Source organism: Pelobates fuscus, chromosome 5, assembly GCF_036172605.1.
Source record: "Pelobates fuscus isolate aPelFus1 chromosome 5, aPelFus1.pri, whole genome shotgun sequence".
In the NCBI taxonomy this organism is placed as follows: domain Eukaryota; kingdom Metazoa; phylum Chordata; class Amphibia; order Anura; family Pelobatidae; genus Pelobates; species Pelobates fuscus.
In genome coordinates, this window is record NC_086321.1 from 346,942,398 (window position 1) to 346,969,083 (window position 26,686).

The window sequence follows — 26,686 nt, forward strand, 5'->3', positions numbered from 1 at the left end:
GTTTTGCAGATGACACAAAACTTTGTAAAGTAATAAAATGTAAGCAGAATATTGCTTTGCTGCAGAGGGATTTGGATAGATTCGGGGACTGGGCACTAAAATGGCAGATGAAATTTAATGTAGAGAAATGCAAAGTTATGCACTTCGGGGTCAAGAATGCACAAGCAACTTACACTCTAAATGGTAATGAATTAGGGATAGCCACACAAGAGAAGCATTTGGGAATAGTTATAGACAATAAATTAGGCAGCAATATGCAATGTCAATATGCAGTTGCTAAGGCCAGTAAGGTTTTGTTATGTATAAATAGGGGCATAAATTCTCAGGATGAAAAAATATAAATCGTTGGTAAGACCACATCTTGAATATGCTATGCAATTTTGGGCACCTGTTCTAAAGTAGTATATCATGGCACTAGAAAAAGTGCAGCGACGAGCTACAAAATTGATAAAAGGAATGGAGCATTTTAGTTACGAAGAAAGGTTAAAAAATTGTAATCTCTTTAGTTTGGAAAAACAGCGCCTCAGAGGGGATATGATAACATTATACAAATATATTCAGGGCCAGTACAAACAATTATCTGGAAATCTATTCATAAACAGGGCATACCTAGGACACAAGGTCACACATTTAGGTTGGAAGAAAGGAAATTTCATCTAAGGCAAAGAAAAGTTTTTTCTACAGTAAGAGCAATAAGAATATGGAATTCTCTGCCTGAAGAGGTGGTTTTATCAGAGTCCATACAGATGTTTAAACTGCAATTGGATAAATACTTGCAAAAACATAACATACAGGGATATAATTTCTAATTAGTGGGGTAATAGCTGCTTGATCCAAGGAGACATCTGACTGCTATTTTGGGTTCAAGAAGGATTTTTTTTCATAGTTTGTTTCAAAATTGGAAGCGCTTTAGACTAGGTTTTTTGCCTTCTTTTGGATCAACAGCAAAAACATATGTGAGGAAGGCTGAACTTGATGGACGCAAGTCTCTATTCAGCTATGTAACCCCCATGCTCTTAACAATGGATAGCAATTAGCACAAGTATTAATAAAATAACTGTTTTCTATAACTTTACAGCATCCCACACAAAATTGATTTACAGTTATTATTATTATTATATTTATATAGCGCCAACAAATTCCATAGCGCTTTACAATGGGTGGACTAAAAAACATGTCATTGTAACCAGACAAGTTTGACACACAGGAACAGAGGGGTTGAGGGCCATGCTCAATGAGCTTACATGCTAGAGGGAGAGGGGTAAAATGACACAAAAGGTAAGGGAAGTAGATTGGTACAATAGTACTCACTGAAGACTTAGTGTTGTTTTTTTTGTTTGTATTTTATATGACAGTTGCAGGAGAGGAATCAGTTGGTTTCTAACACCTGAAAAGTGACACAAAAACTTCCTACCAATAATCTTTTATGGTGGAGATCTTCCAAACACACTGCTTATACATGCTTAATCTGCATCTTGTGGAAGTGTTACCCTATTTGTAAATTGTGTTCGGCACTCAGGAGTTTATGAACGATAATGCATATCTAAGTTGGTGATGTCCTCTTCAGGGTAAGTAAAAAAAAAATAAAAGTGGTTGGGGCATCTAACTGATAAAAGCCATACTAGTGCACTGCAAGTGTTAACGATGCATGCAATGTAGAATAAAATATAGAAATAAAAACTAAATAAATAAAGCCATTAGGTTATACTAAAATTAAAAAAGAAACCATTCACCTTTAAGTATTCACCCCAATATTTCTGCAAAGGATGAACAATTTTTTTTTTTTTCTTTACACAAGTTGACATAATAGAAAGTAATTCTGTAGCGAAAGTATCAACTCTGCAATATCTACATCTTCTGTGCTAGGTATTGATGTTAGATTTACCCCAAGTAGCAATAGAAATTTGGAGATAAACATTTGAATTTATTGTCTTATGTCTTGATATGTTCACTTCACATTTTCTTGATTTATATCAACAGGTTAGAACAGACAAATACATTGTTTGACTGCTTTTAGAAGTCCTGGCACTCCCCATTCGTAGTAGTCCTGGAGGGGTTTATTCTGGGCATGTTATTGGTTCTGATATCACATCTAGCATAAATTGTGCAATATTATGCAACATAGGTTTCACAACATCGCATGTAGGTATGTACTGAATTAAACATCCCTGGAGGCATATATGGGAACATTCTGGATTAAAATGCATAATTTCTATGCACTCACCATTCCAATTAGGCTATTTTATTTATGTATACATCTTCATGATGTCCACAAGTATGCTGATTGAATTTTACCTACAAGGGGTCACCATGTCTCTACAGTAAATAAGGAAGGTATACAAAACACAAATTGTAATAAAGTATTTCTAATCAATAAAGGCTAGATGAGGTGGAACCTATTCACCCTTGTTAGTAGAGGATAACAATGGAGGTCAAAATATGCCCATTATAAAGGATGAAAGGTAGGAGCACATACATACATGTTACCTCCCCTCACCACTCACACACTCACAAAACCAGACACAAACATTGAGGTCTGGACACACAAAATAGACACTCTAAGCAACCGAACCACTACAGAGCTGTGTTGGTATGTTGCAATTATTTATTTATTATTCAAATTCCCTACTTTAATATCAAAGAACAGTTTGATATAAATCAGGAATCTTCCCATCACACCCATCTCATATACAGGGAGGTCCATAAGTCCCTAACCATCCAGCACACAGATACACTGGATACATAAGATATATGGATGGGTAGGGACTTATGGGTCATCCTGTACATTGATAATGAGGTATTAACACATTGTGCCCCCAGTGCTCTCAGGCACTTACTGTCACAAATATAGATTTCCCCCCCTTTTTTCTAATGCTACTTATACTAAACTACACAGCAAACTCCAGCAATATTAGCAAGACTTCTGGCAGCCTGATTGACAGCTCTGGATTTCTGTTTTATAACTACAGATAATTTTCAGAGATAAAGATAAAATAGATAGAAGATAAGATAAAATCCTTATGAAATACTTATATAAACTGTGTTGGAATTTCATTGTCATGTATTTTTCCTATCTTTGACAAGCTTCACAAAAAACAGAGCTACCTTTTCTCAAGGCCTCAGCCATCGGTTAACCCCTTAAGGACACATGACATGTGTGACATGTCATGATTCCCTTTTATTCCAGAAGTTTGGTCCTTAAGGGGTTAAAGGCTTTTTCTATGGAGGATTTTCAGTCTTGTGGGATCCTCCATAGACGTCAGTGTTGTACTCTTGTGCATGCGCGAGAGAACCGTGCCAAAAAAAGCTCCAGGATCTGCAGAGGACTTTGTGTAAGAAGAAGGCGGCGTCCTTGAGGGCAATTTCAGGTAAGTAAAAACTATCTTCCCCAGCCCCCCCTGCAGCCATGGAATGCAAGTGGAACAGTCGCAAAATATGCAAAGACCCCAGAAGGTGACAGAGCAGCTTTAACTTTGCAATCATTCACCCTTTGTAAGCAGGCTCAATATCATAATAGCTACAATCAGTATACAAGCATTCAAGGTACTCTGTGTTCCAAACATTCTGGAAGGTAGAGTGTGGTATAGCACGTGGCAAACACTTAAAAAAAGCGTCTTAGTGTCAGGCGTATTCTTATGTTGAAATAGGATATAAAGCCAGCTGAAATGCAGATGAAAGAGGAAGCAGGCGTGTATACAGAAGCATGTGAAACTTGCAAGACTTATCTTTCACTTCCAAAGTTTTTACATGCGTCCAGCATTGCAAGGCTTAGCTCATTGGTTGAGAGTGGTCAGCTTACACTCTCAGGTGAACTAACGAGAGCTCCAAAGCAGGTGTACCAGTTATCTGGTGCACTCTGGGCACTATTACCACTACAGCACACTATAATGGTTTTAGTGTTTGGAGTGTATATTTAAAGAAATCTCTGTTTAATAGGGAAGCCATGGTAGCTACAATATATATTGTGGGTAGTTATCTGGAATCTGATGAATATGGTATACCTAGTCTAAACACTGGGGGCACAAATTGAAATTACTTTGAGGAACAACTGGTCTAGATAATGTGTTTTGTTTTTAGTAATATTTTCAATGAAATAACATGCATAACACACAATAGCATACCTCCAAAGTGTTCATATTGACGAGGGACATTCACTATTTGAGGCCCGAATCCCTCTGCCTCTCTTTTCTATCCCAGGAGCTTCATATTGTTTGTGTGTCTGAGGGTATAACAGAACTCCCAGTAATGTGTCTTTAAATTACACTAAATTTGTTTAGAATTCAGTCTGTGTAAATAAAAATCATTGTTCTTGTTCTAAATTACATTTTAGTTACATAAATTGTTGTTAGTAAGTCACCTGAAATGTCAGAACAGCTCAGCCCATGGCAAAACCCCTAAAATTAAAGTGCCCCTCTTTGTCCATTTGAAATGTTGGGAGGTCTGTTAAAATCGATATTCACCAATGGACACTCCACATAAATAATGACCCTGCCATTTCAGTGGAGTTAGAAGGATTAATGGTGATTTGGCAAGTGTTGGAAAGGCTGAATAAATCACCCTGTACAAATTATTTAGATAATGAGTAAGTGAAACATCCCAGTTAAGCTGTTCAAAGCAGAGAGGGTGATAAATAAAACTTGTTTTAAATGTCAAAAACCACTTGAAAATAGCTTGACAAAAAGTAGATACCTATAGCCTTCTTGCACCATAACCACTACAAACACATTTAGCGAATATTGTACTTGGATTTTCACCTTTAAATTGCAGCTCTAGAAGGTGCAGGAAATATGTTGCAGCAATAACACCATTGACAAAGATGCTTGGCAAATAGTATGGTAGCATCCAGCGCAAGATATATAACACAAGGGACACGTGGCACCACACGGAACCCCTTCGAAAAAGGCTAGCCAGACAAGGTAACCTGATATCCTGTCACCATAGCCACTACAATGCATTATGGTGCCTGAAATGCCACTTAAAAAGTTGTAAGTAGAGGGATAAAACATGAATGACACTTAAATTAACACTAAAGAGTTAGGAATACAAACCTGTATAAAGAGGACCCCCCCCCCCCTCCCCTCCTCTAGAGGTGCCATAAAATTAATTATAAAAAATTAAATAAAAATATTTTTAAAAATACATTTTACTAGCACAGAGTCTCCATCGACGCTACCTACTTCTCCCCCTATCATGGCCTCGTCTGACGTGTTCTAACCCAATGCTCCTCTGATTTGCAAGCTGTTTTTTCCATATACCCCTAAAGATAACATGTAGGGATAATTGTCTGCATATTTTTCTTTGGGGGTATATCTGCTAAATTGTATATAAAAAATAATACGTTTCCAGTGGAGTATTCGTATTAAAGTGTTAGGTTTATTGAGTTAAAGTGGTACTCACCCTCAGACCATTTCTTAATCCTGATGAAAGTCCCAGACAGGGACTGAAACGTTGATCCACCTTTTAACTTTTCTTCACTAAATAAACTATGACATTTTAAACTTTGGAAAGACCGTGAGTGCCAGCTCCCTCTTAGATACTTTTGTATTTCTTATGTACGTACGTATATTTTTTAATCTTGGTGGTCTGTTGGTAGAATATTTTTCCTATTTCACTATTTTGTTCTAAAATCTGCATGCCCTTGTCAGTACCTCACAAGACAGGTTTTACGGAATAACTCTCAATACCCCTTGCAGAGTGGGGTTTACTCTCTCAGCTTGAAATTATAGCAAATTTAAATCAATACGGCAAAATCCAAGCTCTTAATATAGATAAGAGAATTTTTTTTTTTTTAAATCATTGACGCTTACAGTTTGCTAGTTCTTTTAATTCACTACATTGTGGTGTTAAGTGAATAACTCCAGGGATACACTCTCAACTGTGAAGTTAAAGTGAATTTCAAATTTAAGGCCAAATTAAATTCAAATTGGAAACATTCCATTCAGTGTTCAGGTTCATTCACTAAACTCTGTATTATAAACAAATTAAAATCCAAGTGATAAAAAAAGAAAGAAAATTATAAAAAAAAATAAAATAAAAAAAAATCAGGCTAAAATAGCTGATCTGAAAAAAAAAAATCATCGACTTAAATATTGATACACCCCATCGATTGTAGCCTGAATTTAAAGGAACAATCCAAGCACCAAAGCCACTACAGCTCTTCCCCCGTCCCCCTTCAGAAGTAATGGAGGAAAGGAGCGACACCCTGTGGACCACAGGTAAGAAGTCTAAATCGGTCGAGGAGGGGTGCCACCATAATTACTACAGACAGTAGTGGTTATGGTGCGTGGAGTGTTCCTCTAATAATTTGGATTTTAAATTAGTACAATTCCAAGTTTAGTGAACAAACGTGTATATTTTCAGTTTGGCTATTGTGAATTCTGACAGTTCACACTTAAATAAATAACCAAATAAAATAAATAAATATCACTGTTTAGTATATATTCCCCCAACAAAAACATGCATGCATTTAAATATGTTTTTTTCTCATTAGGGGTATTTTTTTAAAAACATCTTGCAAAAGCTGCAGATTTCTTCCCCACCCAAGACTTTCGGTGGTTAATTTATTAAGGTTCCAACTTCTACTGAAATCTGCAGTTTTTATAAAATGAAAAAAAAGGGGACACGCTCTTTAAGAATATACCATTTCATCAACCTAAAGTGCTCTGGGGGTCCCTTTAACCTACACTTTCCATGTAGCCACAAGAGCCACTAGAATGCAGTTCTACTGGCTTTCTATAAGCCCCCTTCAGGGCTGGCTCTCATTTATTTTTTTCATTATTATTATTGAAACCCTATGCTCTTCCTAAATTAGAAACAAAACATGCCATAGTTATTCTTTTTTTTTTAATTCTTTATTTTTGTTGTGCATGGTATAACATTAGACTTGTTTAGCCACAATAGCCGTCACAATCAGAGTAAGTACAAGCATTATGGACGTTCAGATATACAGCACCATTTTTTTGTTTGTAACGATAGGATGAAAATATTTGCCATGCCTATAGAGCCTAAATTTGGACTATATTCAGCCTATGTAGAGTTACATTTCTACAGACTAGAATTAACAGACTCCCATAATCCTCTATTTTACCATGTTCATATATGAATTATATGACGTGTTACTATAGGAAAGGTCTGCTCTATCCTTTTCACAGAAGGAGATAGCTTTAAACTGGCTTATGAAACAGGCACCGTTAAAACGCCGTATCTAGCTATCTACTTGTGATAATAGTTGCTTAGGACCACAACCTGTAAGATCTGAAGGACAGTCTCGCTGACCAGCAAATCCCCAGTATTTTACCAAACATTCCAAATACCATCAGATACAGGAATATCCAGAGCGTTCTATATGTAAACTTGGCGGTAAGCGGTTAATACGTTTCCGCCCACCCAAAGTCACTCCCTCTCTCTGCTAGTTTCCAGCTACACAACTCAATGCTCTGTATCCATATGGTCCGCTTTCTGCTCACTCTTGTAAGTATGTTGCTGTTTTAATGGAAATGCTATTTTCTTCTTGCAATGCATAGACCCCCTGTACTCTATGGATCCACATTTGATAGGAATCTGATTTCTTGATCTCTCTCCAATTCCAATAGTAAACGTTCCTATTTCCTTAAATGTAACCATGTGCTCAGAGCTCCGCATTTAAGGAATGTAGCTGTTTAACATACTTTTCCCATTTGCTGCACCCTTTATTTTGCTTTCTTCGTATTTCTGCAGACATTCTCTTGTGGCTATCGCTTTTACTTCAGATAACTCCACGTTTCTCAATTAATCTATGTAAAAGCATACTAATCCCTATTGGAGGTCAGCTTTCAGATATTTTATTCTATATATATATCCTACTGTCCCTTACTAAATTTTTCCAATATAACGCAATATAAGTTCACTATAAAGGCACCTTTTGGCTCTGTGCCATCCTCCTCCCTCTCCCCCATTTTAGCCACTCCTTGTAACCCTCCCATAGCCCCTCACTTCAATCCCTCACATTTCTGGATAGGACATCCTTATAACTGACCTAATGGCTATTTATAATCCTAAATATATCTGATATCACCCCTTCACTGTAAATGTATCTGTGCATTTCATGTACGCTCTTACTATATTTATTTTTGTTTCTTAAAATTATTTATATTATACCATCTGACTAAAAAGCTTGGCAGAATTTACCTCAGTATCTTAAGATAATCAGACTCCTGCCATCAGTAGGGATACATAGTGTGTTAAAATATTTTTTGAGAGCAGTCGTCATAAATCATTGCTCTGACAGCCAAACTTGCAATCTACTAAATATTGGCAGCATCCAACCGCCAACAGCTGACACAAGGGCAAATATACCTGCAGAACACTGCCATGAAGGTGTCGATGCCTTTTTTTCCTCACCCCGGGCAAAAAATAACCGCAGCTGCGGACTCAAGGCCTACCGTATGGGTGACCAGCCTCTCGTAAACCTTGGAGGCCGCCCGACGTGGAGCGATCTGGACCAGTACTGCTGTCCAACCTACAAACGGCCTGTGAAATGGGCAGAAAATCCCCAAAACAGCCGGCGAATACCGTCAGTACACAGCGCGACATTGGCCAGATGCTGCAATCCACGGCCTCATGCGAGTGCTCACCCTCGCGGAAACCATCACCCTCACGATCAGACGGCAGGGTCTCACCTCGGAGGGCGGCGGCGACTAACAGAGGGACGCCACGTACATTGGAGGCAACAGCTTCTGCAACCAAACTAGAAATACAGGACATGCTCACCGGCCTCGAGCACAACCTCCAGAGAATGTGGGAAGCGGACCTGGCGGTACTCACCACTGAGGTACAGGCCGCCACAGTGCGCACCCAAGCCACCGAGGAAGAAGAGCTCGACCTAAAACAAGGCCTATGGGCGCTAGGAGAAAAGGTACAACAAATACACGCAGACAGGTGAACATACTAGATGACAGGGGGCGGAGAAAGAATATTAAGATACGGGGTCCTAGTATCAATCCCTCTAGAAGAGTTAGCACACTTCATATGAAGACCGGTGGCTGGCGAGGCAAGCCAAATACTACACCTTTGATGGGGTGTACAGGATCTCTAAAGCTCCAACCTCCGCACCTCACATGATTATACTTGGATGCCAAATAGGGCTGTTAGTGGCACTAAAGGGATAGTCTCCTTACAATTTTGAACTGTGCCAAATCTCATTCTTCCAAGATCTAAGCTGAGCCACCTTGTTGTGGAGAATATCTATGCAACCCGTCACAAAAATTCTACAAACGGAAGGCCTGACCTACCGATGGGCGACACCAAGATCAGTGTGGATCACTAAGGAGAGGAAGTCGTATAAGGCTACAGAACCGGCTAAAATTCCTGCCCTACTGGCAGCACTGGCCTCTCCTCGCAAAGTGCCCCAAACCAAGGACTGCCTTGCACTCCCTCCCGAACTGTAGCTGCCATACCCACATTCGAACCCAGAGAGATGAGGCCTACGACCTAAAATGATCTCAGCACCTGGCCAACTCATGCTGCAGTGTTTTACTAATTGTTTATTTCTTTAAATATGTTTTGACAGTTACCTTTTTCGTTACCTGCTGATGTATTGTCCTCCCACACCTATGTAGGGAGGGAACAGCACCTCACCTGCTCTCTGTCACTGACACACACACACGAAGTGCTCTCCATGTGATCCATTACCGTCATCACCCCCTTAACCCCAGGATACCGGGGTAAAGAAAGCAGGGGTATGACGGGTCCCACCCCGCGCCCAAGACACAGGTCTAGCTAGACACATTAATGGGATTAACCCCTGGGCCCCAAACCTTCGCCCTTATCTTATAGTCTAGCCACTAGCTCCCTAGGTTCATACTTACCATGGGCACCACACTAGACACCCATAGGAGCTATAACTCCTTTGCTAGAAACTGTATCATGGCCACTAAATCCCGTCAAACACCATTAGACCCGTAGCTAGCCCACCGACTAGGAGGGACACAGGGTTTTACACTGGCCTTTACCATGACCCTCTGAGCCCGCTGAGTAGCACACATAACCCGACGCCCGCGCCATAGTCAATCTATGAGACTGAGAGAACAAGGCCCGGCAGACCCCTTAAACGAGCGGTCCCACTACAGCTAGCATAGCAAGGAGTCATTGTCACATACTTTACCTATATCGTTACAACCGAACAGACAGCCATACTTTAAAAAATGTGCAACAAGAATGCATGCCATGCCTGAAAATGTTATGCTGTATTACACCTACAACTGATTATTCTGCTTTGGCAGGACAACCGTGTCTACAATATGCAAATTGCTCCAAAAATAAAGAATTAAAAAATAAATAAAATAAATATGTTTTACTCTGGCATATGTGGTAAAAACCCTATAAGGATTGTTCACTAAACTCTGAATTTGTGCAAATTTAAAATTGAATTGAGAAACGGTTACAGTAGTTGTCTTTTGAGTTTGGCTATTTTAGCGTAAATGTTGCTGTTTGGAATTTAGTAAATAATACTGTATGGGGCAATAAAAATGTGGAAGGTATGGATGTTTATTGGCTTGTTTAGTAAGTAAATGCTATTAGACTTCATTTCAATATACCAGAATATATAATATGTATTTGCTTTATATAAAGGTCAAGTGATAAGAGTAAAGGATATTTTAAAGAGACCCAGCTTGCTCATAGAGAAGCCGACTAAAACTAATTTAAGTTACAGATTGAGGCGGGAGGGAGGGGAAACTATCTGCAAAGGAGAAGATTGTTACGTTATGTCTGTCACCAACGCGCGACAACCGAAGTAAAATATGCACAGAATTGACATTAGGCAGCATGAAAGGCACATGTGCTAAGGGTGCAACTAGTCTCCTGCACGCATTTGCAGATCCAGAGTTATTTTTAGTGTTTCAAGCTGAAGCACTACTTATCCAGACCCCTACCACCATGACCACTTCAAAAAGCAGAAGTGATTATGGTCGTGGGAGTAACCCGTTAGCCTTGTTATACCCCCCTCGCTGTCAGTCAGACCACTTGTCCTGCTAATTTTGGTTGTTTAGCTCCGTGTAGCTAAACTCAAGAGGCATCAATTGCTGCATTGGGAAGTCTGTGATTGGATAGCCACAGAAAGTCTGGGCTGAGTTAGAATGGGAGGGCTTGCCAAGGCTGCGGACATATACCCCCAATGAAAAAAGTCCTAATTAAATGCATGCATATCTTGGGAATATTTGACTAAGCAGTGATATTAATTTGTAATTGGGCAGTGGTTGCTCCTTTTCGCACTCTCAGAAATTTGCGCAAAAATGTTGCCAGAACACTTATCTGGTCTCTTCTTGCTGCTACCATAGATTCTATAAATTAATCCATTCACCATTGCTAGGGCAACATTTTAAGTGCATGAACGCATGCAAAATTATCTGGACAGGCCAAGTAAGGTGAATATGCAAATAACCCTGTGGATTAAATGTTTTGGCTTGCATTGCCAACATGGAATATTTGAATTTTTTTTTTTTTTTAATGTAGAGTTGGTGGGTGCCATATATTATATAGTATTTTTGGCCAACCTGATACACGCCATTCATGGAGTTTGCACCCCTTTAAATTGGTTAGTTTTTAAAAAAATAAAAATAATGGTGCTTAGTCCCAATAAATATAATTGACATTAATGGAGAAAATGCATGCGCACATTAGGCCTTCCCCACAGGAAAGCATTGCCGCAGAGCGTGAGGATGTCCAGCGTTGTTTCAGAGTCAAACTAGACACCCACTAGAGGCAGTCTTGGCACTGAAATCTAAACATTTCTCAATGTTAGTTGCTCTAAAACTACTATGTTTTACATAGGACTAAGGGGGGCAGTACACCCAGACCACTTCAGTGAAATGTCCCTTTAATTTTAATTTGTTGTGTGTGTTTTCCTGTAAAGAGTTGGCATTTGGCATCAAAACCAAGTTCATTCCTGGCACATTTCACTTTTAAAGGGACCAAAGCCCTTTTAAAGTGGTTTGGGTGCAGTGCCCCTGTTGTTTTAATCCTGCAATGTAAAACATTGCTGTTTGTAGTGACTGTCATCCTGACCGCGACTAGAGATGCTTTCGCTCCAATAAAGGAGTCAGACTCAGCTCGTCAATCACAGAGGATCTAATTGGTAAATCACTGTGTTTTGCTCTGCTTGCATAATAGCCTTCCAATGCTTCCCTGTGGGGAAGCAATGAGTTGTCTGAGATCATCAAGGTTATATTTTAAGTATAACGTTTCTTTTAAACCCTCGCAAAATGTGTCTGATTTTATTTATTTTTTCCACCTCCACATACTGTATTCAGTAACGGAATAGGACAGCGCTTATAACAATAAGTAACAGAGTTAAACACAACTATGCTGATTCTTATATTATTTTTTGGCTTTTTCAGACCTTACAAACACATTTGTTAAATATAGGAGATAAGTAAATATGATATAAACAATCCTGGAAAGTGATTGATCCCCTTTAGTATTGCTCTATGTGTAAACTGGTCACTGTAATTTCCTTTGTTATACTCTCTGATCCAGTTACTCTATTATTGACTTTATTGATAACACTATAGGTATATTCTGGTGCTGTGGAATTATGCTGCATTTAAAGGAACACTTTTGTGTTAGGAATAAATAGTTGTATTCCTAACATAAAAGTGTCCCTCAGTCCCTGCAAACTCCTCCTCCAGGTCCCCTCTAGTTGTAAAGGGTTAAAAAAAATCTTTATTCACTTACCTAAATCCAACGCAGAGTTCCCTTGGCGCTGGATCGAGCTCCGCCTCCTCCATCTTCTGAAAGGGTGACCTAACGTATGAGTGGGTAGCACCACGTGCACAATAGACCTTCCCCATAGAAAAACATTGAATCAATGCTTACCTATGGGAATTTGCAAGTTGCTGGACGTCCTCATGCAGAGCATGAGGACGTCCAGCATTGTCCGTGAAACTCCAGGAGGCTCCTCCGGTGGCTGTCTGCTAAGCAGCCACTAGAGGCAGTCTTATTGCTGCAATGTAAACACGGCAGTTTCTATAAAACTGCAATGTTTTACATTGCAGGACTAAGAAGGACAACAGGGACACTGCACACACACACACACACTAAAATGGTAAGGCCTATAGTGTCCCTTTAATCTAATAATCGACTTCCTCAGCAAGCCAATTTTTACCTGCTTTGCTTGACGTCCTGCTTCCTTGAGTGTGTTGGCTCCGTAAGTCAATGTATGTGTTCGCGTTATTTGTTGCAGAAGGATTACAACAGAAAGCCATTCTTAAGACCAAACGCATCATAGTGGTGGAGATACTTCAGGACAGCGAAGCGAAGGTAAAGTTTGTGCTGAACACTTTTACAGTAATCCGTCCTACCACGTATATTCTCTTGCAGTGTGAGCTCACCATTGTATAAGTAAGGATATTTAAATAATGCCTCTTCATGCTGACTTGGTATATATGGAATATGTAATTCAACACTCAAAATAAGTTACATTTAATTCATAAAACATGCCTGAAACTAATACAAGCTAATAGACATGATATGATTTATAGCTTCATCCACATTTTTATCATGTGTGAAGGGACTCTTGGGCATGTATGTGAGCATCTGCTGTTCCAGTTTCTCATTAAAAAAAAAAAACCTTAAAGGGAAACTATAGGAACCCAGACCACTTAAGCTCATTGAAGTGGTGTGGGTGCACTGTCCCAGTACCCTAATCCAGCAATTGTAATTATTGCAGTTACTGATAAACGGCACTAAACTGCAGGGTTAACCACTAGAGGCGCTTCCAGGTCGTTAGGTGACACTTGCTATGCATTAGGACATCCAGGGTGAGCCAAAACCCCAATGGAAAGCATAGAGCAATCACCGCGCATGCACATTAGGTCCCTCCAGGGGCTGACGTCGGCGGGGGAAGAGGCTCACCCAGCGCTGAGGGGATTCAGGTAAGTGATAGAAGGGTTTTTATCCATTCCAGCGCCACAGGTGCGGGGCCACAAGGCAAGGGTAGGTGACAACTTTGATTTCCTAGCACTATAGTTTTCCTTTAAGAGAACCCCATTACTGCAGGTTACTAGTGATGTCACGGGGAGCCATATTTTATACATTTCTGTGTCTCTAATTGGGAATGAAGGGTCATTGCAAGACAATTACTGTGCCTGGAGTACTTTGTTTAAATTTTTAACTTCCATGAAGTTTCCTTTAGAGAGTTAATTTGTCAATACTTTCCATATTGAGTTCTGTATTTAAACTGCCTCTTCTGTCTCTGGCACATTACTGAGAGCAGATGGAGTCTCTTGCTAGCAGCAATAGTTTTTTTTTTTCTTCTTCTTTAAGCTGCCTATGATTTAACCAATAACCTGCTGGATGTACTTGCATTACACCATGTTCTCTATCTGCATGCCTTGTTGTGGGCTCAATTTTAATGGTGATGTCCCTTTATTGTCGTTTTATTTTATTTGTAACCTTGTATACCATTCTCGTTGCCGATGCTTTTAATGATCTCTCTTCTGACAAGTGTTTCCAAACACTCTCTCCTGTCTGTCATTTTGACGTGTTTTCTTGAATGTTTTTCAACGTTCCTCGTGCTCCCTGCTTGACTCCAGTTAATCTCCTTTCGTTTTTCTTTCTGTGTTTGCTGCTGGCATCACTTGTCCCTGATCTCTTGTTCTTTCTGATTGCCCTTCGCCCCCGAACTTGCTCACTTTTTGCTTTTTTTGACCGTGTGCATCTATGCTGCATTCCCAACCATTCTGTTTTTGTTGCTGGGGCTTGTCATTCTGCGCTTTGCATGTGTACATTCTTTTTGCTGGGTCTGTCACCCTTCACAGCACTGTCTGCCTGCCTGTTCTGTCTCTCTTTGGCACTGTCCCTGCCCGATTTCACCCACACCCTTCCTCTGCCTACATGCTCTCTCTCTCTCAAGCACTAGTGATTGCTCATGTTCCTTCTTCTGTTTGCCGTTTGTCTGTGCTCTCTCTCTCTCAGGTAGTTATCATTCAGCCGTAATCCTACACGTTAAGCTTTTTGCCTAATACGTGCCATATCATTCATTCCCTGTTTAGGTTCCCTGAAACACTTATTTCTGCTAACCATTGTGTTCTTTACCTGAACCCTCTCTCCCTAGATGCACTGTGGTTGTCTCTTCCTTTCCTTTCCTCTATCACACTTATTTTGCGTACACTCTGCATGTGCTGTCTATCATGCACAAATGCTTACACCCACTGGCACTTGTGCCCTCAGTTCAAGTTGTCCCATTCACCTGTTTTTTTGGCAGCATACTCCCTATGTGCACTGTCACACTTGGGTCTCTGTCTTAGTGTCCAGGTTATACATTCCCTGTTTGTGCTCTTGTTCATTGTTCCTATCCCATGAACGAATTTATCTGAGCTCCCTGTATTCACTCTATTATATGCACTATTCCATTCGGGGACACAATGGTGCATATTTTTAATTTTCATGTTACACATTATGGCAATCATTTCTTGTTATGCCGCTGTACCACTTGCTGTGATTTCCACGTTAATTATTTTCTTTAAACTCTCTTTCAGTACTTTCTGTGCATTTGTCATGTCCTCTTCTAGCTGGCCATCCGCAACTTTGCTTTAATGAAGTCTAGTATATGCCGCAAGTTCCTTATTACCAGTTCGCCCTCTCTATGTCCTGTGTGCTGTCACTGCATCTGCAAAAGACAAGAAAATGTCTGTCTGCCCAGTGAGTGACTTCTTACTGAGGCTCTGTTTAATTAGCCTGTCGTTCTTTGCTTGTACTTTTATTCTCTCTATGACCCATGAATTAATTTATTTTGGCTTATCGTCTGGTGCTTTCTATACCTTTTACTGGTTTTTACTGTCTCTGCTCAACTTTTAATTCTCACTCATTGCTTGCAGTGCATAAAATCCTACACATAGTTCTGTTTTCTTTTGATTTCTGTCTTGCTCTCTGTGTTTTGTCTGTGTCTTTGTTCCGAATCTATATTCTTTGTAAATTTTCATCTCCCTATACCAGAATCATGTACTCCACATTCATAACTCTTTACTCTTTTCTGTCTTACCCATCTATGTGCATCTTGCTCAACTTGAATTTTACCACCAGGTTATATACAATCTCAGCCGAATTCTTAGCTGTCTTTTTCTGCAATATCCCTACATTTACTGCAATAAACACCTTTTTCGCTGTCTTCTCCCATTCCCCTGCTTATTTCCCTTTCCCTTCTTTTTATGCCCATATTCTCTCCCACACACAGTCCCACGCATAACATCTCACTATGTATCTTTTTCTATTTTACGCAGTTATTTTAACCCCTTTCCTCTCCGCACAGTTTTTCTTCATTTCTATCACTTCATTCATTTTTATTCCAACCTCTTTCTCCCTCTACTCTGTTACTTTACCTCTCCTGCAACACCCCCTCCCACGTATGCATCTCAGTTCTCCCTCCTTCAAACATCTCCGTATTCCTTCACTTCTAGCTGCAGAAAGTCTCAGACATTCCGTAGAAGTGTGGAATTCACAAAGACAATCCTTCTGCGAAGCACCTTAACACAGGTAATGTTACTGCAACTGGTTTTATTTCCTCTGTGCATTATTATTAATAATAATAATAATAATAATAATAATATTTTTTTATTTTTTTTGGAATCTTGAAAGCTTGATTACAACTTTAATATCGTAAATCTTGTTATTTATCAGTGCATTGATGTGTTGCATATTTCAAACCACACACCTTTCCCTTTTTTGTTATTTTTTACACTTGGATATAATAACGTGCGCCTAGACCTCAAAAAATATCACACACAAAGGGCAAATCTGTGATTAATACATCAGGATTTTCGTACCTCTGAGCTTTCAAAAAGCAGACATTTGTTCTTGTAACACACACTTATCATTATTGATAAACACTGATTGTTTGTACATTTCTTGTTTTGTGATAGAATTGTACAGTGAGTTCACATTAGCTCCAGCGAGTGGTGAATTTAAACACTTAAACAGCTTAATTAGAGCTTGTCTTAAAGCCTTCACAAACTGGTCATGGTAACGGTAACAAAGATCTATTCACTGAAGAATAGGGCTGTACACATTCTTAGTTGAGGGATGCATTTGGAATTCAGTCTTTTTTACAGTATTATATATATTCTACTGGACTTTTGAGGTTCTCGAAGATTTTTTAAAATGCTTGTGCTTACAAATATTTTGCTTTCATTGTTTCTTCTGTTTGTATATTTCTATATTGTTTATTGCAGTACACTATTGAAATGTGACACACATTTTTTTGTTGGGGATTTTTGTCCCCTCCTCATCTGTTACATTAGCCTCTATTGATGTATGTTTGCTCTAGCTTATAAAAGAGATTCTAAATTCTAGAAACATTAGTCACCTCTCTATACTATGTTACAGAATGTTCTGTTTATTTTTCATGCTTACACCATACCATTTTCAAGAATAACGTAATCGTTATGCACTGTTCTATAATTCTTACATTTCCAATGAAAAAGCTGTACTTTGAACACCAAGTCTACGGCAGACAGCAGAGCAGCCTTGATATGTGACCTTATTGGTTATCTAATATTTATTATTTCATAATTTGTCCAGTGTTTTGTTTCTTCAAGGGTATGATGTTCCTCCCCTTTTTATTCAAAATATTGGATTGTGCACACCATGTTCATTTCCTCATTACAGTGATCTAGCTGGTGGAGGCCCACTTATATAAGCACTTCACAATGTCAAGTGTGTGGTTTGTTTTTCCACTGTATTAGTTTTACGACTACCCGCCAATAAGAAAATTGTCTAACCTCAGTCCAGGAATTAAATAGCATTATGGTAAACTCAAGTTGAACTCCGCTGTGTGAATTTTCGTGACTCACCAAGCTGAATCCTCATAATGGTCGTAGAGAAACAGTGCAGTAGAAAACCTTTAGGCACGGTGGTGGAGAAATAACCAAATATATAAACATGGTCCGGACCCACATGGTCAGAGCACATAAAAAAAAATAAAAAATTAGAGTAATCTAGTTCTGTGCAAAAATTACGTCCGTTGTCAACACACACTGCGCTCTGGCGCCTGACATCTGCTTCACTTGTGGGCAGCATTGTGAGTGTACCAATAAACAGAATTTACTCAGTTCATTTCAGTCCAGCCCTCCATTCTTCTTCCAAAATTTGAATGGCTGGTGGCCGGCTGTGACTCAGTGCATCTCGATGCTTGTGAACGCGAATATTGCGCGCATGCTTGATGTTGCGTTCAGTGGTCCAACAATACTTCTTTATGAAAAGCATTTGATTGGACCATGTATGGTAGGGGAATGAGAAGATCCAGCGTGACACCGGAGAAAAAGAGGACACGATCATAGGATTCTTGACCCAGCGATGGATTCAAAGTAAGTTTTAATTCTTTTATTGCAGGTATTTAAAAAAAAAAAAAAAATGTAAAGAATTAGTGCCAAGTGCCCAATAGTTAATTTAGACTTAATAATTTTTTATCAAAAAATACTACACTGAAAAGGGTTGGGTAACTCTTTAAAGGGACACTATAGTCACCAGAACTATAGCTTAATGTAGTTGTTCTGGTGAGTATAGTCAGTCAATATAGGATTTTTGCTGTAAACACTGCCTTTTCAGAGAAAATACAGTGTTTACATTGCAGCCTAGGAACACCTCTATTGGCCACTCCTCAGACGGCCACTAAAGGTGCTTTTTGGGTCAGTGCCGCACACTGTGCAGCACCCTCGTTCAGCGTCTCCATGACGGAGGCAAGCCACCTAAATGGTGGTTTTAACACTGAAGGGTAAGGATCACATGTTTGCGTTACTGACCTTCTAGTGTTCCTTTAAGGTAACTGCATTACTTCTGATACAGCAAGTGGTATGGTTATCAAAGTGGGTTTGCCACCCCATCATACAGTGAAGGGGAAAAAAGTGTTTCATCCCTTGCTGATTTTGAAGGTTTGCCCACTGACGAAGAAATTATCATTTATAAGTTATTTTTTTTTTTTAACCATTTTGTCTGCCTGTAAAACAAGGCTGCTTCTGAGAAACTGAAGTGTTTGCATTTTGGCTTAAAGCTTTCTCTATTGCGTATCAGACAGCTGCTGTAGACTTTCTCCAGAAGACCGATTATGAGGCGGAATGTAGCTAAAGCTTCTTGTAGAGACGCGCTGAATTCAATACTTCTCTATGCAATCGCTGTTGGTAACTGGTATCAAATGACCCATGGGATCTGTAATGAACCATGAGCTCCTTCACTTAGCAGGGATCCTGATTGTGTACACCTTTAAAACTCAACAAGCCGATGTGGTAAAATATTCACCATTTTACAGTCCACCAGTACAGAAAGCAGAGAATGCGTGTTTTGTGACAAGACTGTAGTTGATTTGTTGCACAATTTGAGGAGGGGGTGATTTTGTTTTTTTTCGGCAAGCCTCGAATATATTGCATTACAGTTATACAGGTGATGAGACATACATAAATTACTACTGAGAGATCTTCTGGAAGTTTCAGACATTAAACTCCAACTGGTAGACCAAAATCGTCAAGCTATAAAAAACAAAAAAACAAAACCTTACTGAGTTGGAGATTTATTTTGAGTTTGATCATTTTGACTTAAAACTTTAAATCTGCCGCAGTTCCCAGATTTGCTTATACCATCGTATGGTTGTTGGGTGGAAACAGAAGGATTTCATTGTAGCTAACAATTGATCAAGCACTAAGCAAGCCCTGATTTATGTAATATTTTGTCTCTTGCAGGGTCTTTGCATACTAAGCCAAAGATTCTTAAAAGATGACCCCTGCAGTTTTGTATTGCAGGAGCCGAGATATAAACTAAAGAGAGGTATAATCTTGAAGCTATCCCTTATCGGTGCAGTAAAAAAAAATTTCCACCAGGGCTGCCATGAGCGTTTCATACTTCATTTACATGCAAAAAAAGCAACAACAAAAAAAAGCAAGCCTTCATACAATGTTTCTTCACACAGCTGTCTCTAATTTTTAGAAAAGATGAGAATTGATGATGGAAGTTCTGCCTTTTGCCAATTTAATTTTCAATACAATCTATGTGAGTGTTTCTTAATACTCCAAATGGAATGTCCCCCTTTCAGCAGGGCTAGACTAACATAGGGGCTGATGGAGCTGCAGCTCCAGGCCCATGCTTATGGAATAGGCCCATTGATTTTTTTGATTTTTTTTTTTTTACTACTCTTCACATGCTCTTACTTAAGAGGTATGTAGGGGGAAAATTGTGTGTGCTGGCTGACAATGAAATTAGTTAAGGTAAATCTGACTTTGCGCATTATGAAAATACTCTTGCTGCTTCGGTCTCTCTAACACTGTGTCATGTTCACTTTCTTCTACACTTAATACATACAACTTTTCTCTGTCCCAGACTGTCTAACAGTAGCTTCTGCCTGCTAGTAAGAAGGTTAGGAGAGGAGTGGACAAGTGAGTGCTACAGGACAGTCCTTAGAAAGCGTGGAGCGAGCGCATCATTAGACGCATTTATGCCCTTAGTTGGCCAGCCTGCATGATTGGCAGGCAGCCTGACATGCATTTACGCCAGGCTGGCCTTCCAATTCTTCGGGGAGACACATCCTCTTTTTTGGCAAGTTCACCCCTGTGGGCGGTTCTAGTTACGTGATTCGCATCAGTGGCCCACCCTTTTACACTGCCCACCGACATCCTGCTTCACTGGACCTGCTGTTGGGGGTTATGGATTTACTTGAAAGTTGAAAGTAAGATTAGCATAGGGTATGTGTTTTCTTATATCTGCATCTTGTGAGTTTCCCTACAGCACCACCTCTACCACATACATGACGCATGGGAGCTATGACTGTTTTAGTGTTTTTTTTGTCGATAAGTTTCAGTAATTAGGCTCATCATAATTGTCAGCACCAGGCTCAATGGGCTCTTAATCTGGCCCTGCCTTTCAGGCAATTTGAACTTAAGCACCGTAAGAAATTGGCTAGACAGTTATTCGTCATTGCTAATGGATTGTTTGTGTTCAATTTAAATGACTGATCATCATGGCAGTGATAGCAATATGTCTTGTATGGTTATCCACCATAGTTCGTACTTGATATATTGTACTTGAAGGGCCATATCTCCCAGGGACCATAATCACAGGGCAGGAGGCGAGCAAGCAGTCCCCCTCCAGGAAACTGGGGCAGACTCTGGTGCAGGGTCCAGTCTGCTACATACCCTACTAGAGTAAGTAGTCAATCTGATGATTTAAAAAAAAAAAAATGGTTTGACCGCTTATAAGCTGCCGGAAGATCTGCCACAGAACTAGGACCGGCTTTACTCATTGGCTTATACTGTTAAGTTGATGTTCTCAGCCAATGAGCCAGCCGTGTGCAACAGAGCTCAACTCAATGAAGCAAGCAATAGCTCTTTGCAGGAGCTTTTGGTAGCAGTGTTCCATGTTGGGACCCAGGTAATCTGTTAAACCTTTCTAAAACTACTTTACTGCTTACTTTGGTAGAACACCAGGGCACTCCTGGCACCATAACCACTTCAGTGTACTGTAGTGGCTATGGTGCTTGGATTATTACTTTAATTTTGGTATGCAATGACTGGAAAAAGACGACAGTATACGCCCTTTACCACAACACCGATATTGTACATTTGCTAAAATCTAAGTTTTACAGGTACAAATACATATCTCTAATGTTTTAGTTTAATGAACCCATTTTAGTAGACCTTTATTGTATTGCTTTAAAGACACAACACTTTCCTCCTCTATGTGCTTTTTTCCAATATACAGTGGGATTTAAAAAAGGATCTATTCTTTATTTTAACATGTGCTCTTGCAACATCTGTTGCTCTCATTAAAGACCCAGACAAAATTGTAGAGTAGCAAGACAAAATCGCATCAGGAACATGAAACCCACTCCCATAGTTTGCATCCAGTATGCAGGGACTGGCTTCCTTAATAAAAAATAATAAAACCATTGTTAATGTGTTTGTTTAGACAGTGAGTTGATATGGAATCTTCATCTTACTGTCTTTGTTTTTTTTGTGGTTCCACTGGGGAGCTGGGTGCTATCTTGAACCTGTGTTCCTTAACAAATATGTGGCCAGTGTTTTTGTGTACTGGCAGATTATATTTTCAACTGATTTTACTTTTTTTTTTTTTTTCTATTCCAAAGTAATGCATGTATTTGTACGGCCTTTTAGTTCTAAGCATAGTTTATTTTACGGTGAATATAATATATTTATTTTAGCATACAAGCACTTGCTCCTTAATTTTTTTTATTTTTTTTTTGTGGGGGGAGGGGGGTTCTACAATAGAATGGTGATTTATTTTAATGTCTTATATTAGTGGCAGGTTGTAATCATTTCCATTTCCCCCCCTCCCCCCCTCAACTCCCCCCCTGTCTTTTCTATGCCAACACGAGATGCAAGATCGATGCCAAATCCATGCGAGATTTGTAATGTTCCTATAAATTCCTCCAATCTTGACTGTTTACGCCTCTTCATTTTTCCTTCCTTTTTGTAATGTTTCAAGTGGAGTAAAATGTGTGACCTAAATAGGCTAACTGTAGGAAAAAAAAATTTCCTCGTATCTCCTACACTCTATTGTATGCTTTCCTTAGATGCTTGCTCCCGTGGATCTTATATCCTTGTAATCCCAACAATAGCTATGGAAGACAGAGCTATTTAGTTCAAATCATGGGACAATTAGTCCAGTATTGCTTTAGTCCTGGATTATGGATTCACAGTTCAAAAATATATGGACTGTATGAGAGCATGGGATGGTATTATATAAACATATTTAAAGTGAAAATTGCAAAAGGTTGTACATTTTTTTTTTTTTAACTATAAATTACTATTTAACCTCATCAGCTAAGCTTTAATTAGGGCAGGTATGTAACCTGCAAAATACATTTGATTTATAGCAGTACTGGATAGGAATCATCGTAGGAAGCTCTGTGACAGATTTGATGTGGATTAATGAGGGGAAGACTGATTTGTAAACAAACTGCAGAGAATAAGTAACCGCTAAATCTTGGATTGGTGATTTTATAGAAGCTGAAGATGGCCATCTGCAAGTATTTCACAGAAGGAATGACCCCAGTGAGGACACAGGAGGAGAGTCAGGGATTAGTATTGGATAATAAAATTGTTATACTAAACTTAAACAAACCACTGACAGGGTTATTCACTTAATTGAGAATACATTGTGTTTTTTTTTTTTTTTTGTGTGGGGGGGGTGGGAGGGGTTGAATATGGAGTGTTTCTTTAACCCCTTAAGGACACACGACGTGTGACATGTCATGATTCCCTTTTATTCCAGAAGTTTGGTCCTTAAGGGGTTCAAGGCAAAATAGCCTAGCTGACAACATAAGTGACTTGCAAACTGTTTCTAATTCAGCTGTTTTGGCCTGAAATTTGAAATGCAATTTGAATTCACTTTGCATTGGAAGCGGTGTGGTGACATTTTTTTTAAAAGTTTGCATACACTTATATACTTTTTGTTTTGGAATATATTTCATTTATCTGGCTCTATTGCCATTTAATCTGGTACACTTGATTTTTGCAGACCACCTAGTATAAAAAAAAAAATACTTTTGCTTAACATAGCAGTTTGGCTCAGTTCCCTGCCTTTTAGGAGTTAAATCACATTTTTTTTTTGTGTTTATATTCAGCCCACGCCACACCCTGGGGTGTTCGCTTGTTTTAGAAGTTTTTATTTCCTGCTGCCGAAATAGAATCACACAGTGCAGGAGATAATACATTCTAAATTAAACAGAATGTGCTATAAAGGAAGTATAATCATTAAACAGGGAGTGTTTAGGAAGACTGTGCAAGTCACATGCAGGGAGGTGTAACTAGGACACGCAGAGGAGCAGTTGAATTATGCAAAGACCCCAGTCAGTGACAGAGCCAATTAAAGGACAACTATAGGCACCCAGACCACTTCAGCTCAATGAATTGGTCTGGGTGCCAGGTCCATCTAGGGTTAACCCTGCAGCTGTAAACAAAGCAGTTTCAGAGAAACTATGTTTGCATTAGAGTTAATCCAGCCTCTAGTGGCTGTCTCATTGACAGCCACTACAGGCGCTTCCGCGATTCTCACTGTGATTTTCACAGTGTGAAGACGCTGCCGTTCATAGGAAAGCATTGAGAAATACATTCCTATGGACTGATTGAATGCGCGCACGGCTCTTGCCGCGTATGCGCATTCGGCGGAAGAGGGAGGAGAGTCCCCAGCGCCAACGGACCCCGGCTCTAGAGAAAGGTAAGTGTTTAACCCCTTAACCTCTCTTGAGCCCGGCGGATGGGGGGACCTATTAACACTATAGTGCCAGGAAAACGAGTTTGTTTTCCTGGCACTATAGTGGTCCTTTAAGCTTGCTAGAGCCTGTAATAACTTTGTGTGTGTGTGTGTGTGTGTGTGTGTGTGTGAATGAAGGCTCAATTAATAGAGCAGGAGATAATAACTTCTAAGTTCTACCACAGTGTAAGCTCTGAAAATTAGACCATTTTATTTTTCTGGAGGCTGTGTGAGTCACATCCAGGGGATGTGTGACTAGGGCTAAACAACGTGATTTAGCTCGTAAATGGAAGATAATTGAGCAGTGAGGCTGCAGGGTTATGATCTATACACTAAAACTTCTTCATGAAGCTAAAGTTGTTTTGGTGTCCATAGTTTCCCTTTAACCTTGATAAACACGCAGGCTGTCAATCAAAAACCCGTCCTGTTGCGTAGTCGTTTAGCTTAAATCATTTAAACCAATGATACAGGCAATTTCTTCTCTTGCAAAGGAAATAAAAGAAGCACTGCCTGTCGGGGAATCAAACCCCGGTCTCCCACATGACAGGTGGGGATACTCCCTAGTAAACAAATTAGACATAGATATTTAAAGAAGAGACCTCAAGAGGCTACCCCCCCCCCCCCCCCCATTCCTTCAAATGAGTAACTTACACTAACCGTTTTTTTAACAGGACAAAAATTTGTGAAATAAGTGAAACACACAGTGACTATTCCTGACTATTGTGTTTATCGTACAAGTCAATTTATTAGTAACAACTTATATATATATATGTATGTGTGTGTGTACAAGAGACTGTTTAGACTGCATCGAGCCTTTCCTTTTTAAATTCAATAACACTGTGTGTTTCACTAATTTTTGTCCTTAACGAGATTTTTAAATAGAATATAATAAACATACGTTTTTAACTCTTATTCTATTCGTATCCCATGAGTTATCTTCACTACTGTGGGTATACCTGGGGGGGAGTGTTAGAGAAAAGGCAGGTCGCCCTTCACTCTTTCATCCTCTGAGGCAACCTTTCTCAGGCTTGTAAGTAGAGGCTATAATAACCATAGATAGATTTGTATCAATATTATGTTTTTATTCTATCTAATCACACTGGAAAGTATAATAACAAAGTATCAAAACGTTAATAGCAAGTAAACGGTATACCCCCAAATACGTAATGGAGTGTGTTTAATGTTGCAAAAACACACTCCTAGGTTAATAACAAGGAGGGAAACAAGGGTATATGCAAACCTGTATAATCTATTAGGATAGGCGGGTATAGCCAGATAGGAGTTAATGTAAAGATAACCTTTAGCTGTAACTATACTGCCGTGCCTTCGAGGGCACCCCTTAAAAAAGGTTAACCTCCCATCAGGTCTATATAAGAGTAGCTAGGTCTAAATATAGAAGAGAGATAGCAGGGATAAATATTGGCTAGTACCCAAAGAAAAAAGGAAAACTATTTTAAATGTTAAAAACAAAATCACAGCTAGAATATCTGAATGAGTATATGGTGTATATCTCCATAGTGGTTTAGTGCTGCAGCATCATCCCATGTCATTAGAACACCATTACACTGAACCGTCCCGACACAAGTTTCGCCACTAGCTGGCTCTTCCAGGGATACTCACCACTATACTAACAAGGATGCGCTGTGTAGCGATGGCTCGCAGTCACGACAATAGTTGTGCCACAAGGGACTCGTGCCCCACACCAAAGGGGGGGGGGGGGGGAGAAGGTCCAGAAAAGTAGCTCTATGCTTGGAGGGCCTCCCCTCTTTCCATAATTGTGTAGTGGGGGAAGTCACTTGTAAAGGTACCCTCGGCAGACGTGGGCTCAGTGCCGGTTCTGTCCTTTCGGGAGGGGAAACAAAGCTACGTGGAATCAATGTACAGACAAATCTCCCATTCGGTTGGGGAGGCCGACTTGCCGCCCTCGTTGTTCAAGCTATCTCTCGCTCAAGCGGGAAGGCATTTCTTCCACGTCATAGAGATAGGCAAATATCCCAGCCCAGCCACTTTCTAGTAGGATTTCCTCAATCTGACTGTTGATTTCTTGCTTTCTTTTTTCCCTCATTTCTCAATTCCAACTCTGCTGCGCTGTACGAAATGAAGGCATACATTAAAGGGCCAAGTTCTCCTCTAGTGACTGTCCATATGAGACGCCTCCACAGCACTGACCAAGTAAAGCTTGGTCACGTGGTCTGGAAGCTCCCATAGGAATGCATTAACTCCATGCTCTCCTTTGAGGATGGGTGAATGCGCTAGCAGTGCATGCACATAAGTGCCACATTGCTCCACTAGGAGATGCACCAGATTGGACATCGGTGGATGAGGCCATGCCTGCTCAGTGACATTGCCGGAAGCGGAAATACAAGTAGCACAGAAGGAGTATAATTTTTTTTTAAATTGGATTTATTATTTTACTGCGGGGGGGTAAGGGATTTGAAAACTAGTACGAACAGGGACA

General features: G+C 39.7%; 1 protein-coding gene across 4 annotated transcripts in view; it reads left to right on the forward strand.

The window, feature by feature from the left end:
• The first annotated feature begins 7,402 nt into the window (after positions 1-7,402).
• Positions 7,403-26,686, forward strand: part of LOC134611695 (excitatory amino acid transporter 1-like) — a 57,786-nt gene continuing 38,502 nt past the window's right edge. For 2 of the 4 annotated variants that reach the window (XM_063455841.1, XM_063455843.1), the window contains exons 1-2: positions 7,413-7,470; positions 16,434-16,509. The gene's annotated coding sequence lies outside the window, so the exon portion shown is untranslated. Of the gene's footprint in view, positions 7,471-13,278; positions 13,378-16,433; positions 16,510-26,686 lie in introns of those variants that run through there. The other 2 variants (XM_063455842.1, XM_063455844.1) reach the window with 2 other exon arrangements.